The following is a 15,098-nucleotide window of genomic DNA, read 5'->3' as shown; positions in this document are numbered from 1 at the left end:
TCAAACTGGGAGGCTCAAAAAGAACACCTGATTACAGTTGTGTTTCATCTGCGTGTTGAGAGATGTATCCATAGATCTCTTAATGTTGCCCTCAAAGTGCACCATATTGATGCTTTTAACTTCAATATTTAAAAAAAATCTCCTCGGGGGAGCATCCCCCCGGATCCCCCTAGAGGAGGTGAGGTCCGCTCCCCACTCATAAAAAAATAGCACTTTACCGCTGCCTATATGCCGTCAGCTGATTATCGAGCCGTCATTGTAACAGTCGCGGGTGTACTGTGTGTTTGCGTGTGGAGAGTGCTTTTGTGCGTGCTTTAAAGTGCCCGTAATAGTGTTCACTGGAGTCCAGCACCTCAGCACCCCCACTCAAAATACCTTCCCGCGCCTCTGGATATGAGGAGCTGTGAGCTCTGAGGGCCAAAAGCTAACGGCTGATGTGGTTTTTCTGGGGTTTGCATTGAAGATGACGTCACGGTTCCTAAACTTTAATGTGAGCGCAGCATTAAAGTGAGCCGGGCCTAATAAGGCCTAACCAAACCGAGCGAGGCCTGCAGTGTAAATGCGCCAAAAGTGAGCCAGTCCTAACGAGGCCTAGCCATACCGAGCCAGGCCGAGCGAGGCCGTGTTGTGGAAATGCGCCATAAGTCTGCTATTTGTTGTGGAATATGAGCAAAGTGGAGCTAACTGTGGCTGGTTATAGGTTGGCCGAAAATGAGTTTAGTACACTTTGTTAAAATAATAACATGTGTGACAGATATGTTAAATAAGCTGACTGATAATTGTTGTATTTTGAATTGTTTGTTTAATTGGATTTTAGGAACATGTTCAGTGTATTTTGTTGATTTGATTAAGATACAGAGAAGTGCTGTTTCAATTTGCATTTAAACCATTGTATAAGCATTCATTTGACTCTTGGCCTTGTTGTCAGGTCAGGTCTTTTTTTATTTGATGTGAAGGAGATTCTCTGGATTCTTTGACTGGAACGCTGCCCTCATCTCTGCTTGTGTACTGTGGCGAATTTCAGTCTGGCGAGCTACCCATCGACCTATCTAAAGGGAGAGAACTATTACACTACCCTGGTAGGACAAGAACTTGTGCATCTTTTCCTCTTCACAAGTTGAGGGCCAAGAACTGATTGATTATTGATTGTTTTGATACTATGTTGAATATGTAATAACTATATGCGTATAGAAGTAATGTGATAAGTTTTATTTCATTTTATTTAAGAATCTGAAATAACATTTCAAATACAGAGTCCTGGTTCCGACAATTAGAATATAGCTTAGCTACTAAATGTAAATAAACCCATTAGTTTATATTAAATAGGGATAATTAAAACAGAAGTAATAACACTAAATGATATCAAAATACAAAACCAGGATACTCTTAAATTCAATGTAACTGAATATATATGTATATCAAATGTTTATCTGAAAGAAAGAAGGAATACATATTATAGCTTTCTTTACCTTTTCCAAACAACGTCTGCTTTGTGTCTTTTCACCTTTGTTGCACAGTATCCATTTTCTCCTGAGCGACCTAGACTTCTGATGAGCTGGTCCACACACTGACATTTCTACATTTATATTAGAGAGGTTTGATCAAAACTGATTCGTATAAATAATTCTGTGCTCAGCATTCACTTTTGGTGCATGTGTTACATCATGATTTGAACATGAGCCATTCAAGTGTTCAAACTGTGAAGTTGATCCCCCCCAAAAAACATATGCTGATTTACCAACATCTCTCTCTATAGAGTGGTGCAGTGAGGATGACTTTGTGTAGGCTGGCCTGGAAGTTAGTATCGCAATGGTTCCCTATATTAAATGTATGTTTTTTTCCCCCATCTTCGGCATATTGCATAGAGAAAAGCTCTGTGGCGGACAAACATTCATGACACTTAACACGTTTTGATCAGCTGTATAATCTCCACATGCCATTTAACTGTAATAATCTTCATAACATAAGTGGGTTGTTAACACTTGCAATATTTACTTTGGGAACAAAAATCATCTGTCAAACAAAGAGCTACACACCAATCAAATTTAAAGAAAATATGAAAAGCTTTAACACTTTGTCAGAGGGGACATGACCAGCCTGCTTTAGTTTGATATATTAATAATATATTTTACTTACTTTTACTTTATCAGTTTTTTGTGTGGATCGTCCCAAGCTGAATCAGCATACATTGGCTTACCTCACGTATCATTTTATATTTGTCTGACAAATGATTTTTTTTGTTATTGAATTTTTGTTTTAGCAGTACTATAGCAGCCAGGGCATAGTCAGAAATGTCCCTGGCAAACCTGTTCTGCCAGAACTTTAAAAAAATGTAGGAATGCATTGGAACCACAACAAGCTGTGGCTTAGCAGCATATTAGCACTACTGATAACTGTAGGGCAAACCAACCCAGTCTCACAAAAAAAGTGTAATAACTACGTTGGTCCACAACGTAGGACGTAGTATTTCTACAAAAACGCCTCTGAAATTGTAAGATCCCTTCGTTTTTTTCACCATTCATTCCAATGTCTGGCGACTATGTCACGTGATCTTCACATTTCTCCCTGCAGAAAAAAAAAACATGGCCGAACTTCGTTTTATTCTCGGTGTAAAATGCCTATTTTAAAGTTAGTTTGGCCATTAAAATGCGTTTTGATGTCATTTGATGCGAGAAATATGAGTTGTTATTTCAGATTATGTACATGATCTTTAGTTTGCTAGTTATTATGAAGATTACTTCAGGAAATTGTGTCTATACAACGTTTTCATTGTTACCAAGGTGGTTGCTAGGGACGCTGCTATCGATATTATTTCTGTTATGTTGTGTAAAATGGTGTTATCTTTATTGCTACCCCCTTCACCGTCAATGCATAGTGTTGGTCCACAGCGCAAACTTATTAGTTTAACAAAATCTGCATCTAAAATTGTGGCATAGTGTGGTGCCGAGAGATGGGAGTCGGAGGCGGGGTATCAAAGGTACAAGCTAGACTTTTATTTAGCATCTCAAAACACAAGCGAAGACCGGCAGAGACACGAAGTCCGGCTCACTAAAATGTCCGTGCAGAACAATACCCTAACCCAGCGCCGTATAGATAGAAGAGTTACGACAGCGGAAGTCCAAAAACGGTTATCGTCACGTGGTTCATGCAGACGAGGATCGTTCCCCGGAAGTTCATGGCAGGCAATGTGAATGCATTGATAACAGGAGATAGAACTACGATTTTTGGTAATTATTAGTGAATAAAGGTTTTGATTTGCAATATTTATAAAACAAATCGATATGTGTATGTATTTACATCAATATGTTTTAAAAAATAAAATAGAGTTTGCTAATATTAAGTGATAATATTAGGATTAGTGTGAACAACTAGTTTACATGTTAGGCTAACAGTGCCTTGGTTAAAGAGCCTGTTGCTGTTTATAGCTTTGAATTCTTTAAAACCAGTATTATCTTCTTAAACTTGTATGGTAGTCAGGAGCATCACTTTCTAATGTTTATTGATATATTTAGAGGGAGGGGATCTAAAGGAATGCTTCAAAATTCAGATTAGATTAATTTCTACCATTTTCTTAAATTCATGGTAGTTTCAGTAATCCCATGGTAATTGAGGACACAAGTTATCTAAATGACTAATGTCATCTTTATGGCTTTCAGAAAGGACAGGAGACCGACAGGTGACTATCAAAGGACTAGCAGCAGCAGCAGCAGCAGCAGCAGCAGCAGCAGCAGCAGCAGCATGATGATGATGTTAAATGTGTTGTTTTAGGAACATCCATTGCAAATACATGGAATTCAATAAACATTGAATAGCATATCATGCAGTTTGTCTGTGCCTTTTCCTCCGTGTTGTCCTGGTTTGCTGTGCTGCCTCCTAGTCGCCACCATGGTTTGCTGTGCTGCCTGGGGATGCTCAAATCGCTCCGAGAAAGGAGTACGAATGTACGGCTTCCCCACTGACACAGAGCGGAGGAAAAAATGGCTGGCTCAAGTCAGCAGGAGCAATTTCACTTTGCACTTTTTCACAAAACGAAAACCACACCATTGGGAAAGCTTAATGTTTTGTTTAATACAAAAAAACAGGGAAAGGCTTGAAAAACACAGAGCTGAGACTCAGGGTGCAGGGTGAGGGTCTCAATGCAGGTATTCAGGCTCCATTGAATCCCCCTCTGGTTCTTGAGCTGAAAGAGGGAGTAACAGACAGGAGAAAGGGTTATACACACCTATATAGCACACCTATTGGATGGGAAATTGCCTTGGGAAGATAAGGTGTGGCCTTTGTTCCCAACTGAAGTTATGGAACTTTATTATTTGTGAGTTTAACAAAGTATGACAAATGGCATCAGTAACAGATGTGATATGAATTTCTATAAAGTTGTCTCACATTCTTGGTCATATTTTATATACAGTATGTAATGAGTATAACATGTCCAGTAAGTATAAAGTGTTTCCTAATACTGTGTATTCAACCAATATGGAATATGTATGTGGGCAGACAAAACTGAGTTGTTCTATGTGTGAAGTAACCTCAAGTCACTCCGCAGGCACATTTTGATGCAGACCAGTTTGTTAAGACAAAAAAGGGCAAGACTAGGCTGAGAGCAGAGGCTATACCCACCATCTTCGTGCATCGCCCTGTGGTCAAAAAGAGAAGGGCCCCTGCACCACGATTCACCCCGGGACCTGTATCTACAAAGCCCATAGCTCATGATCACAGCTATAGTGTGAAAGGTGACACAGGTAAAATAAGTATGAACTCTTAGTAACAAAAGTCATATTTCTTATTTTTAAGTGGTATAATATTTGAAATGTTCGAAAATCTACAGTGCCATGTCTTCTACTTACATTAGTCTCAAAGATTGAGGGAGGAAGGGATGAGGAGACTGAGAGAAAGGAAAGTGAGGGTGAAGAAAGAGAGGACATGGCTAGTGAGGAGAGACAGGGAGGGTGGACACCACCCACTCAGCCAGCAGCAAGTCAGCATAAGAGGGAACCAGCAGCCAGTCAGCATACAAGGGAACCAGCAGCCAGTCAGCATACGAGGGAACCAGCAGCCAGTCAAACAGATCTATTAAAAAAATTAAAGAGAAAAGTAAAGAGCCAAGAAGGAATCACCAAAAAAGCAAAGTCTGCACTAAGAAAAATCAGGAAGGAAAATGCAGCTCTCAAGAAAACAATGAAAATTAGGGACAACAAATATAAGAAAACGTTTTAAAAAGACCAACCTAAGGCATTAGGCAGACTCACCACAAAGGGGATGAAATGGAGCAATGAGACAATTAAGAAGGCTTTAAAAATGTGCTTTGCGTGCGGATCAACGGGTTACAAAACTCTGCAGGAATTGCAGATTCCCCTTCCAGGATTAAGGACACTGCAAAGAAGGATGCAATGTGTTAAAGGCCATGTAATGCATCTAACACAGGTGTTTTTTAACATGTAGTTTAGATATCACCAGAATGAAAATAAATACAAATGTTTAAAGTTTCGTCATAATTAAATGACATATACGTTAAAAACCGATGTTGGTTCCGAAGTTTGCCGAGTACGCCCCCGATCACTCCCGAACGAGCGGTGACGTCACACGTGGCAAACATTGCCATTTGATCAAATCAGTCCAAATGGCAAGCAACGCGATAACTTCAGACAGCGACAGCGACAGCGACCATTCAAGCTCAGATTCGGTGGGTTATCTGGATTCAGTTACAGAAGTAGAGAGTGAACCAGCTAGCCTTTCACTTCAAGGCATCTTGCCTTATAAGTACGAGCCTCCTGCCCAGCAATCGAACAACGAGGCAGAAACTTGTGAAAGAGAAGCGGATTCCGCAGCCGGCGAGACTCGAGTCGGCAATACTGAATGGTAAATTCTGTTTTATTTAATTTGACCTGCACTAAATGTCGATCTTAATTTGTCATCTGTTCCTCACACGTCCGGCAGATATTGTTTTGTTTTGTAATGTTATGTACAATATTCAGGTGTACATGTCAATGCTGTGAAAGCATGCCCACTGCAGATGAATGTGTATGCTGCAGAGAGATCTGGCAGGTGATGGAACAAATAGACAGTTTGCAACCTACTGACCAGATAGCAGAGTCCTGCATCGGGTCAGGTATCCGCGGGTACCCGACGGGTGACCCGCAAAAAAGGTGATTTGCAGGTGGTATTTTTTCAAACGCTTTTTTCCGGGTTCGCTTCTGGGTAAAACAAAGATGATGCGGGTCCGGTTGCGGGTGTTGCATAATAAATATATTTAAACAATAATAATTTAGTTTAATGTTTAAATCCTCAGACCTCTCCTCCGCGGTACCGAGCATAATCATAACCTCTGCAGTGCATCTATCTGCTGCTGAGCGCACCACATTCTGAATGGCTGAGCTGAAGCTCTCTAGCGGAGAATACAGCATTTTCAATAACTCTTCCTCAAGAGCGAAATCCAACGTCTGGGAGGCTTTTGGTGTCATCCTAGATGGAGAAAATAAACAACATCCCAGGCTTTTTGAGCCAAATATGCAACTGCGTGTGTTAATAATTGCACGTTGTCACTGCTTATATGCGGGTTCGGGTCGGGTTGCGGATCATGTGCCGGCGGGTCGGGTCGGGTTGCGGAACTAATTGGCAATATGTGCGGATAGCGGGGTGGGTTCGGTACTGCACGTCACGGGTGCGGGGCGGGAGCGGGTCTTGAAAATCAGACCCGTGCAGGACTCTGCCAGATAGAAGACACCGACGAGAAACCAAGGTGCATTATTAGCCACCCAGGCTTTAGAGAAGGCTGTCTCAGTGTTTGGACACTGAAAATAGCGTATCTTCAATACAAACAACAACACATAGCAGTTGATGGCCCACTACACCAGTAAGTAAATATTGATTGACCCAACTGCCTATTGCAGCTTTGCTTTCAGTCAATACTTTTAGTCGCTACAGATATGGTACACTTTTAAAGATACCATTAAACTCTTTCAAGCAGTCAAAAACAGCTTGGCTTTTATTTTTTCTGTGTATGCAAGTTCAATGTATGCTTGGGAAAAGAAACAACTACACAGGTGAGGAAATATATAAGAGGTCTATGATTCTGTCAAGCAGTCATGTATAACCTCATATTTATTTTGTACAAGTAAAATACAAATATCATGTAAGCCAATTTGTAACCATTGCTACATAATAGTACTACATAACATTTTATTTTTCTCCAAATATATTTATAATCTGTATACTTTTTTTTCATTAGGAAGCATCGATATACAGCTTATCGACAGTTTGTACGTTGGTGCTGGGGTGTAGGCTACTCGGCCCAAAAATCAGAGTCCCGCTGCCTGCATGTGCAGTAACCGAGATACGGAAGACTTACCCTGAGCCGGGAGGCCGCTATCAGGGATTTCAATGGCCAAATCTGTAATTTGACATAAGTCATGCAGCTGAACTGGTTAAAATGGTTTCGCATGATGTAAATAATTTACAAAGTACATCATTTACAATATTATTTTTCCAAAGAAACATGTAAATATAACAACATTTTCCAAATCACAAATTTGTAAGATTGTATTAATTTACTGTTTGATAAATAAAAAAGGGTTCTTTTGTTAATTTTTCACTTGTAACATTTTTATCTTTATTGCAGTGTACATTAGTCTTTTTGGTATATGTGCGAGCCCACAAATAATTAAAAGTGGTAAAAATAATAAAGATATTCAGACGTAATTCATTTTTGGCCTTACTTATTTCACTTCAACTTTTATATATTTCAGTCACGAGGCAAGTTCACTGTACTCTGGTGACATTTAGCTCAAGCTGGCATAACACCTGTAGTAACTTAATTCTGACCCGAGTTTTGTGCACAATCTTCCAGCACCCATGATCAATGTTTATAGCAATCAGGAAACATTCACAGCTCACAACTACACATCGCTTCCCCATCATGAATTGTTAGATAAAAAAAGTTTAGCGAGGTCCGGTTACACATATGTTGAGCGAAAATAGCGGAAGGATACAAAACAAACAAGCCAGACGAGGCTGGTGTTTGCCACGTGTGACGTCACACAGCCGGGTTAATGGCTGGCAAGCTTTTCGCTACCGGAGCGGAATAACACGGGAAAGTGGCACACATTTCATGTTATTTGGGGGGTATTTATGGAAAGAATCATTGATGTTGATATGTCAAATGAAACAGTGGAAAGTGATGAAGCGATTTATTAACACAGAATAACATTTATTTTGGACATTACATGGACTTTAAGTTTGAGCCTGGTGTGTAACAGCTAACATCACTGCCCCTCCACCTGCCAACATCACTGCCCTCCACCTGCCAGCACCCAGCCAGAGGAGCGCAAACAACAAAAACAAGCAAGGTGTCCCGTCATGTACCTGGACATTTGGGTTGGCAAAATGGAGTAAGAGATGGACTTGAAAAACCTTGGTGGCTCTCTACTCATGTTGTTACAGTTGTCTTGGTTGCAGCTCTCAAGTTTTTTTGTTGTTGCCATTTCCACATCTTTAGAAAATATGAAATAAATGAAGTGAAATCAACCTCTTCTCTGGAGAACAAACTTTGATTTCTGTCTTGTGAGTTTGCAGTCTTGCAGTTTTGCTCCTCCACCTGTAACATCACTGCCCCTCCACCTGCCATACAGTAGGTTACTAACAAGATTACTTATATAATACAGTGATAGAATACATGTTTAGTATGCTTAGTTATATAAAACAGTAGTATTAAACTTACCTTGTGTTTTCACTCTCACTTAAGTCCCTCTCCCTTTGCCATCAATCCAAAATCAGCTGAGCTGCAACATTATACAGACAGGTAATAATCAACATAATCACAAGGACACAATATGGCTCTGCTAAAAACACTCACTCTTACACGCACCAAAGTTATATTTATCTAATATTTAACTCCCTCCACCCCCGCATACAATCCCTTTTAGAAGACCCTCTTCTCTAATTCAACAACGTTGGACGAAATGACATTAAGAGAATGGAATTTACAATTAAAAGGCTGTTCAACGTGTGTTGCTAACTTGATCCGGAATCCTAGCTTTATCTGTTATCTGTAAACGTTCCCTAAATCTACTAATTTAGGGATAATCCACTCACATCCTTTAATACACATTTTAATTTGAATCAGATGTACTGATAATATCCGCAATATAAATCTTTAAACTTCTTCTTACCTTTAAAAGTCCGTCACGAACGGTCTATTATGCTGCAACTCTACAGCTCTGCTAGCCTTGGCGCTAACTTCCGGGGAACGATTGAGAGGCTCCACGATCCGCCATTGCTGTAAAAAAGTGGTCCATTGGAGTGAACGGAGATGACGTAACTCTCAGTCTATACGGCGCTGCCCTAACCCATAGATCCGTGGGTGAATAATGTTAATCACCACAATAGATACGTTATTTTCACCTTTGCAATTCTCCATTTACTGAACAATAACACATAATTATCCTTGTGTTTATTTATTTGTTTGATTAATAAACACAAGTTGGAGTCCGTCAGGACCGAGGGTCGGAGCAGCTCTTTTGCTTTACAGAATATTACACCCGGAAGTAAGTATTCTCTCCGCTTCGCTTGACAAACCCCGTGATAGTCCGCAAGCTCTGCGATTGGAGATTGTGCTCCGAGGGTTACGCCGAGTGTGAAACAGCAATTGAAATGGGATGGAACCACGGCAGACTGTCCAAAACTGGATTTGAACGGGTCCACCCCTTCCCCCCCTCCCCCACCCCGTCCCCAGAACTACACATGCTGGCTATTGTGTTTCGTAACATGTTCTCTATCTATGGCACGTCTCTAGTGGGAGTTGTAGTTTTAAAAGACGTTTTTGTATTTCCCATAATAAGAAGTTGCCAGTATTAAACTGTGTACATCCCTGGAGGTTTAGGGGATAGGAAACACTCAAATTTAAAACATATAATTAATAAATGGGTGAAAATAGCTTCTGCCCATAATGGGCAGCATTAATATATACCCACATGACAGCTAAGGTCAGAAGAGCTTTATTTAACAGCTGGTCTTATGTTTGTGACCCCTCCTGTTGTTAATTGATAAGCCTGTAACATGCACTTGTCAAGGTTCAGAGGCACATTTTGCAAATATGACAGTAGCCATCGATCATCTTAAGATAAGATATACTTTATTGATCCCAAGTTGGAAACATTTGCGTTACATCAGCATGTGTAACAGTTGTAAATATGCAGTGGTTTTTATTTGTAAATCATTTAGTATAATCACACAAATTCTGTGTTTTATATTTAATAATTCTGTGTTCTTTATTTATTGATTGTTCAATACCTGACAAGGCCGGAGATGAAAAACTTGGGTTGCAGGTTCCTCAACAGTGCATCACAAGACATCTATCAATATTTGTGTATACCTCCACCATTAAACTGTCATATTCTGCACATTTCTTATACTATCTACATACATCTTATATAAGAGTATAATACATATATATAATATCAGTTAAAATAAGTGCTTCAACATAGTTAACATTGCTGGAGGTATACACAAAGTTTTTCATTCATTGCATAACTACACCGTTTGTGTATATATGTCAATAAACCTTAGGAAATCTTGAAATCTTGAAAGGGATGTGCAAAATAGTCATTATATACAGTCTTTAATGAACTATTAGTAGAGAATAACGCGTAATGAATATACTTTATAGGCAGTGGCGGCCGGCCCATAGGGGCGCTAGGGACGCCGCCCCACCTCTTCTCACATTAAAAATTTAAATTAATTTTTTTTAAATTAAAACAAATATATATATTTGTTTTAATTTTAATTTCGAATGAACAACGTAAATATTATATAATTGGTATCAGTAAAATGTATAATCTACAATAAAATCTCGTTTGAAATGGAGTTACGATGTCTAAAGTTACTGATAAGTCACATGTTTCCTGCCTGGCCTTGCCCGTGTATCATTACCTAGACCCTCCAGAAAAACGCGATTCTGCGATCGCAGAATTTACCACATAATCAGCAAAATGGCGCAGATTTCTAAAAGGCCGCATATTTATCAAAAGGCCGCATAATCCCCGCATTTTTCCACACAAAGTTGAGAAAAAAAAAAGTTAACTCGTCTTGACTTGACGTCATCAGCTCGCGCATCACAGAATGTAAACAACACTGAATAGCGTGAACGTGTGGAGCTCACACGATAGAGAAAACACCAAGATGAAAATATCTAATCCATCTCAGACCGGGCAAAAAGTGGGGGGAAACTATTCTGCACCCCGTGCAACTGTGTGTTGGAGCATAAGAGAAAATCGACGGTGACGACCCACTTTGATTCATTCAAGCATTCGAAAATGCTTTCTGCTGCTGCGGAAAAGAAAGCCAAACAACTCATGTTCACGAGGCATCAACCTCCAAAACCCTTTCGAGGGCTACAAGAAACGAGGTGAGTAGCCTACAAGATTGAAGCTGCAGATAACGAACGAGTAAATGAAAACAGAATGAGGCGGAGATGTGTGTGTGTGTGTGTGGGGGGGGGGTGCGTATGTGTGTGTGTGAGATTAAAATAGCCCAATTGCTTTTACAATAAATAAAGATTGAATGTGTTTAATTGAATAGTAAAGGGGTTTAACGTTAGTGGCAGGTTGTGTGTGAGAGAGAATAAATAAGACAGACCAATATTTAAAAAAAAATCGATAATTTTTTCACGCATATTTAGCATATTTCGCAACTTTCCCCATATTTCGCAACTTCCCGCAGTTTCACCGCATAAAATCACATAAAACCCCGCATGTTTAATCACATAATCAAGGAATTTAGCCCGCATAATCAAGGATTTTTGCCCGCGTTTTTCTGGAGGGTCTGATTACCCTCTCTCGTCTGGGCGCTAAGAGAGGAGCCCTCAACCAGTGCAGCAGCAGCCACTAGCAGCTGACTGTTGCTATCTGTAAACGATGGCTCCGAAACATAATTTCAGCCAATCAGCGTCGTCAGATCTGATGATCACCGGGCGCCAATGTCAGCGCCCAGTGCAGGGTTATGGCTAGAAAGGATCCGTCTTGTGTAAAACTCTTGCGAGAGTTTGCGAGTCACTTGGCTGAATGTTTACGTTTGACAGGCAGCCTCTCAGTTACGATCGTTAACATCAGTGGGCCACAGCAAATGATGGTGAGAAGCTAAACTATCTATTAATTATGTCAATTACAGGGAGTGTGATTGTAACTGTGTCTGACTAGCTGGATGCAAAGAGGTAAACACTGTCTTTTGTTTCCCATGCTTGCTCTTCAAACAGCCGGGGACAGATACTATGCCCGTGCTAAATAAACACACACACACACACACACACACACACACACACACACACACACACACACACACACACACACACACACACACACACACACACACACACACACACACACACACACACACACACACACACACACACACACACACACACACACACACACACACACACATTATTGTAGTTGAGTTTTGACAGCATCCATCAAACTAGATGTTTTGCCTTAATGGTCTGTTTTCTAATATTTCTGTGTTTCTGAACCACGTCTGTGTCTGCATATAATGTTCATATTTAGTCTCCTCAGGGTTCCCGCGGGGTCTTAAAAAGTCTTACATTTGATAATCTGAATGTAAGGCCTTAAAAAGGTCTTAAATATGACCAAAAAAATAAGAAAGGTCTTAAATATGATTTAGAAGGTCTTAAAAATAATCGGATTTGAAAGGTACTTCTGTGTTGCGATAGCGTCTAAATGTGTTTTGGGGGAAATGTCCGGGCTGCAAAGTAACCAGTGTTAGGGCTGGGTCCAAAGTTCAGGACCTACAATTGCAGCGACCAGATGGATTCAGTCTTTTAACAAAGTTTAATAAAGGAAAAAGGAGCAACTAAAAAACAATCCACAAAATGAAGGTGGATCTAGTTCACGCTGGTGGCGGCAGCAGGACTCAGGCTGGCTCGAGCAGACACTGGAAAAACAGAGGAAAAAACAAGGTTACTCTTCAACAAAAACAGCAAGAGAAAATCACACTAAGCTAGGCTACTACGACATTCAGCTCTACCGAGTGAGACGGAATTATCTGGCACTGGAGTGTGAACATGACCAGGGTTTTATGGAGGAGTTGATTAGATGAGTACAGGTGCTCCTCATTGTGAACCAGCTGAGCCTTCTAACGATCACCACACTGCACAGGAGAGAGAGAGAAGACAGGGAGGAGGGGGAGAAAGCAACACACCTAAACCATAACAGTACTCCCCCCCTAACGGACACCTCCTGGCGGCCTTCCTGGCTTGTCAGGGAATTCCCTATAGAAATCTTCCAGGAGGGTGTGATCAAGGATAAGGGCCTTTGAGATCCAGGACCGTTCTTCAGGACCATATCCCTCCCAGTCCACAAGGTATTGGAAACCCCGACCACGCCGGCGAATGTCCAGCAGCCGGCATACTGTAAATGCAGGGTGATTATCAATGATCCGGGGGGGTGGGGGGGGGGTCAGCCGGAGGAGAGAGTGGACTAGAGACATAGGGCTTGAGCAGAGACACGTGGAATGAGGGATGTATCTTGAGAGCAGGAGGAAGGCTAAGGCGGACGACACTGGGATTTATGACATGTTCGATTGCGTATGGACCAATATATCTTGGGGACAACTTGCGCGACTCAGTCTGGAGTGGCAGGTCACGAGCAGATAACCAGACCCTTTGGCCGACCTTGTAGTCTGGAGCGTGGGTTCGGTGGAGATTTGCCAGCTTCTGGTTACGGGCAGCAGTTCGGGTGAGGGCTGCTCGGGCTTCCCGCCAGACTCGGCGGGCACGACGGAGATGGGCCTGGACTGAGGGAACAGTCACTTCCTTCTCCTGGCTGGGGAACAATGGGGGATGGAAGCCGTTAGAGACCATAAAAGGGGACATACCTGTGGCGGAACTGACCAGGGAGTTATGGGCGTATTCCACCCATGCCAAGTGCGAAGACCAGGAGGCGGGGAGACGGGCAGCGACACAACGTAAGGCTGCCTCCAGGTTCTGGTTTGCCCGGTCTGCCTGACCGTTAGTCTGTGGATGGTAACCCGAGGAGAGACTTGCAGTGGCCCCCAGTGCCTGACAGAATGCCTTCCAAACCCGGGAAGCAAACTGGGGACCCCGATCTGAGACAATGTCCTGGGGAATGCCGTGAAGCCTAAAAACATGGGACACTAGGAGGTCTGCCGTCTCCAGAGCAGAGGGCAGCTTGGGCAGGGGGACATAATGGACAGACTTGGAGAAACGATCCACAATGGGGAGGATGGTTGTATTACCTTCTGACGGAGGAAGTCCTGTAACGAAATCCACAGCAATGTGCGACCAAGGGCGGTTAGGTATGGGTAAAGGGCGTAGGAGGCCAGCTGGAGCACGGTGAGAGGATTTACTGCGGGCACAGACAGAGCAGGCAGAGACAAAAGCCCTGGTGTCAGCAGACATGGTCGGCCACCAAAACTTCTGCTGGATTAGTGTCAAAGTTCTGTGAAAACCTGGGTGACAGGCAACTTTAGAAGAGTGCCCCCACTGGAGCACTGGAGATCTCACGGAGGAAGATACGAACAGCCGATCGGGAGGACAGGCTGCTGGAGCAGGATGTTCCTGGAGGGCCTCCTGAACGGTCTGCTCGATCTCCCACAGTTCTGGCCGCTCCAACCACACAGGAGGTAGGGATGATGGTCTCAACGGAGCTCCCTTCCACAGGGGGTGAAAACTGACGGGAGAGAGCATCTGGCTTGGTGTTCTTTAATCCAGGGCGGTAAGTCAGAGTGAAATTGAACCTTCCAAGGAACAGTTTCCACCAAGCCTGACGGGAGTTCAACCTGTGAGCAGAACGTAAATAGGACAGGTTCTTGTGATCGGTCCAAATGATAAACGGACATACAGAACCCTCCAACCAGTGTCGCCACTCCTGCAGGGCTAGCACAACGGCTAGAAGTTCCCGATTCCCCACAGCATAGTTCCTCTCTGCAGGTGTGAGGCGTCGAGAGAAGTAGGCACAGGGGTGGAGTCTATGATCCTGGGACGAGCGCTGGGAGAGGATTGCCCCGACACCTAGATCTGAGGCATCAACCTCCACCACAAATTGGAGTTCTGGATCTGGGTGAATGAGGAC

At 42.3% G+C, this 15,098-nt stretch overlaps 1 protein-coding gene and 1 long non-coding RNA gene across 5 annotated transcripts in view; one reads left to right on the top strand and one right to left on the bottom strand.

The window, feature by feature from the left end:
• LOC307045909 (uncharacterized protein) overlaps positions 1-15,098 on the top strand; it is a 600,354-nt gene that overhangs the window by 71,508 nt on the left and 513,748 nt on the right. The window lies entirely within an intron of this gene.
• LOC307045617 lies at positions 4,049-9,579 on the bottom strand. Of its 3 annotated transcripts, none has more exons than XR_013809960.1 (3): positions 9,165-9,579; positions 8,714-8,774; positions 4,049-8,631 (listed from the first exon to the last, which is right to left on the bottom strand). It is a non-coding gene; the product is annotated as an uncharacterized lncRNA (long non-coding RNA). The 3 variants fall into 3 exon arrangements; XR_013809961.1 differs by having other exon boundaries at positions 4,049-8,613; XR_013809959.1 differs by having other exon boundaries at positions 4,049-8,774.

This window comes from Notothenia rossii (genome assembly GCF_949606895.1).
Source record: "Notothenia rossii genome assembly, chromosome: 7".
Classification (NCBI taxonomy): Eukaryota; Metazoa; Chordata; class Actinopteri; order Perciformes; family Nototheniidae; genus Notothenia; species Notothenia rossii.
Note: the sequence above shows the minus strand (reverse complement) of the source record. Positions and strands in the feature narration are given on the sequence as shown.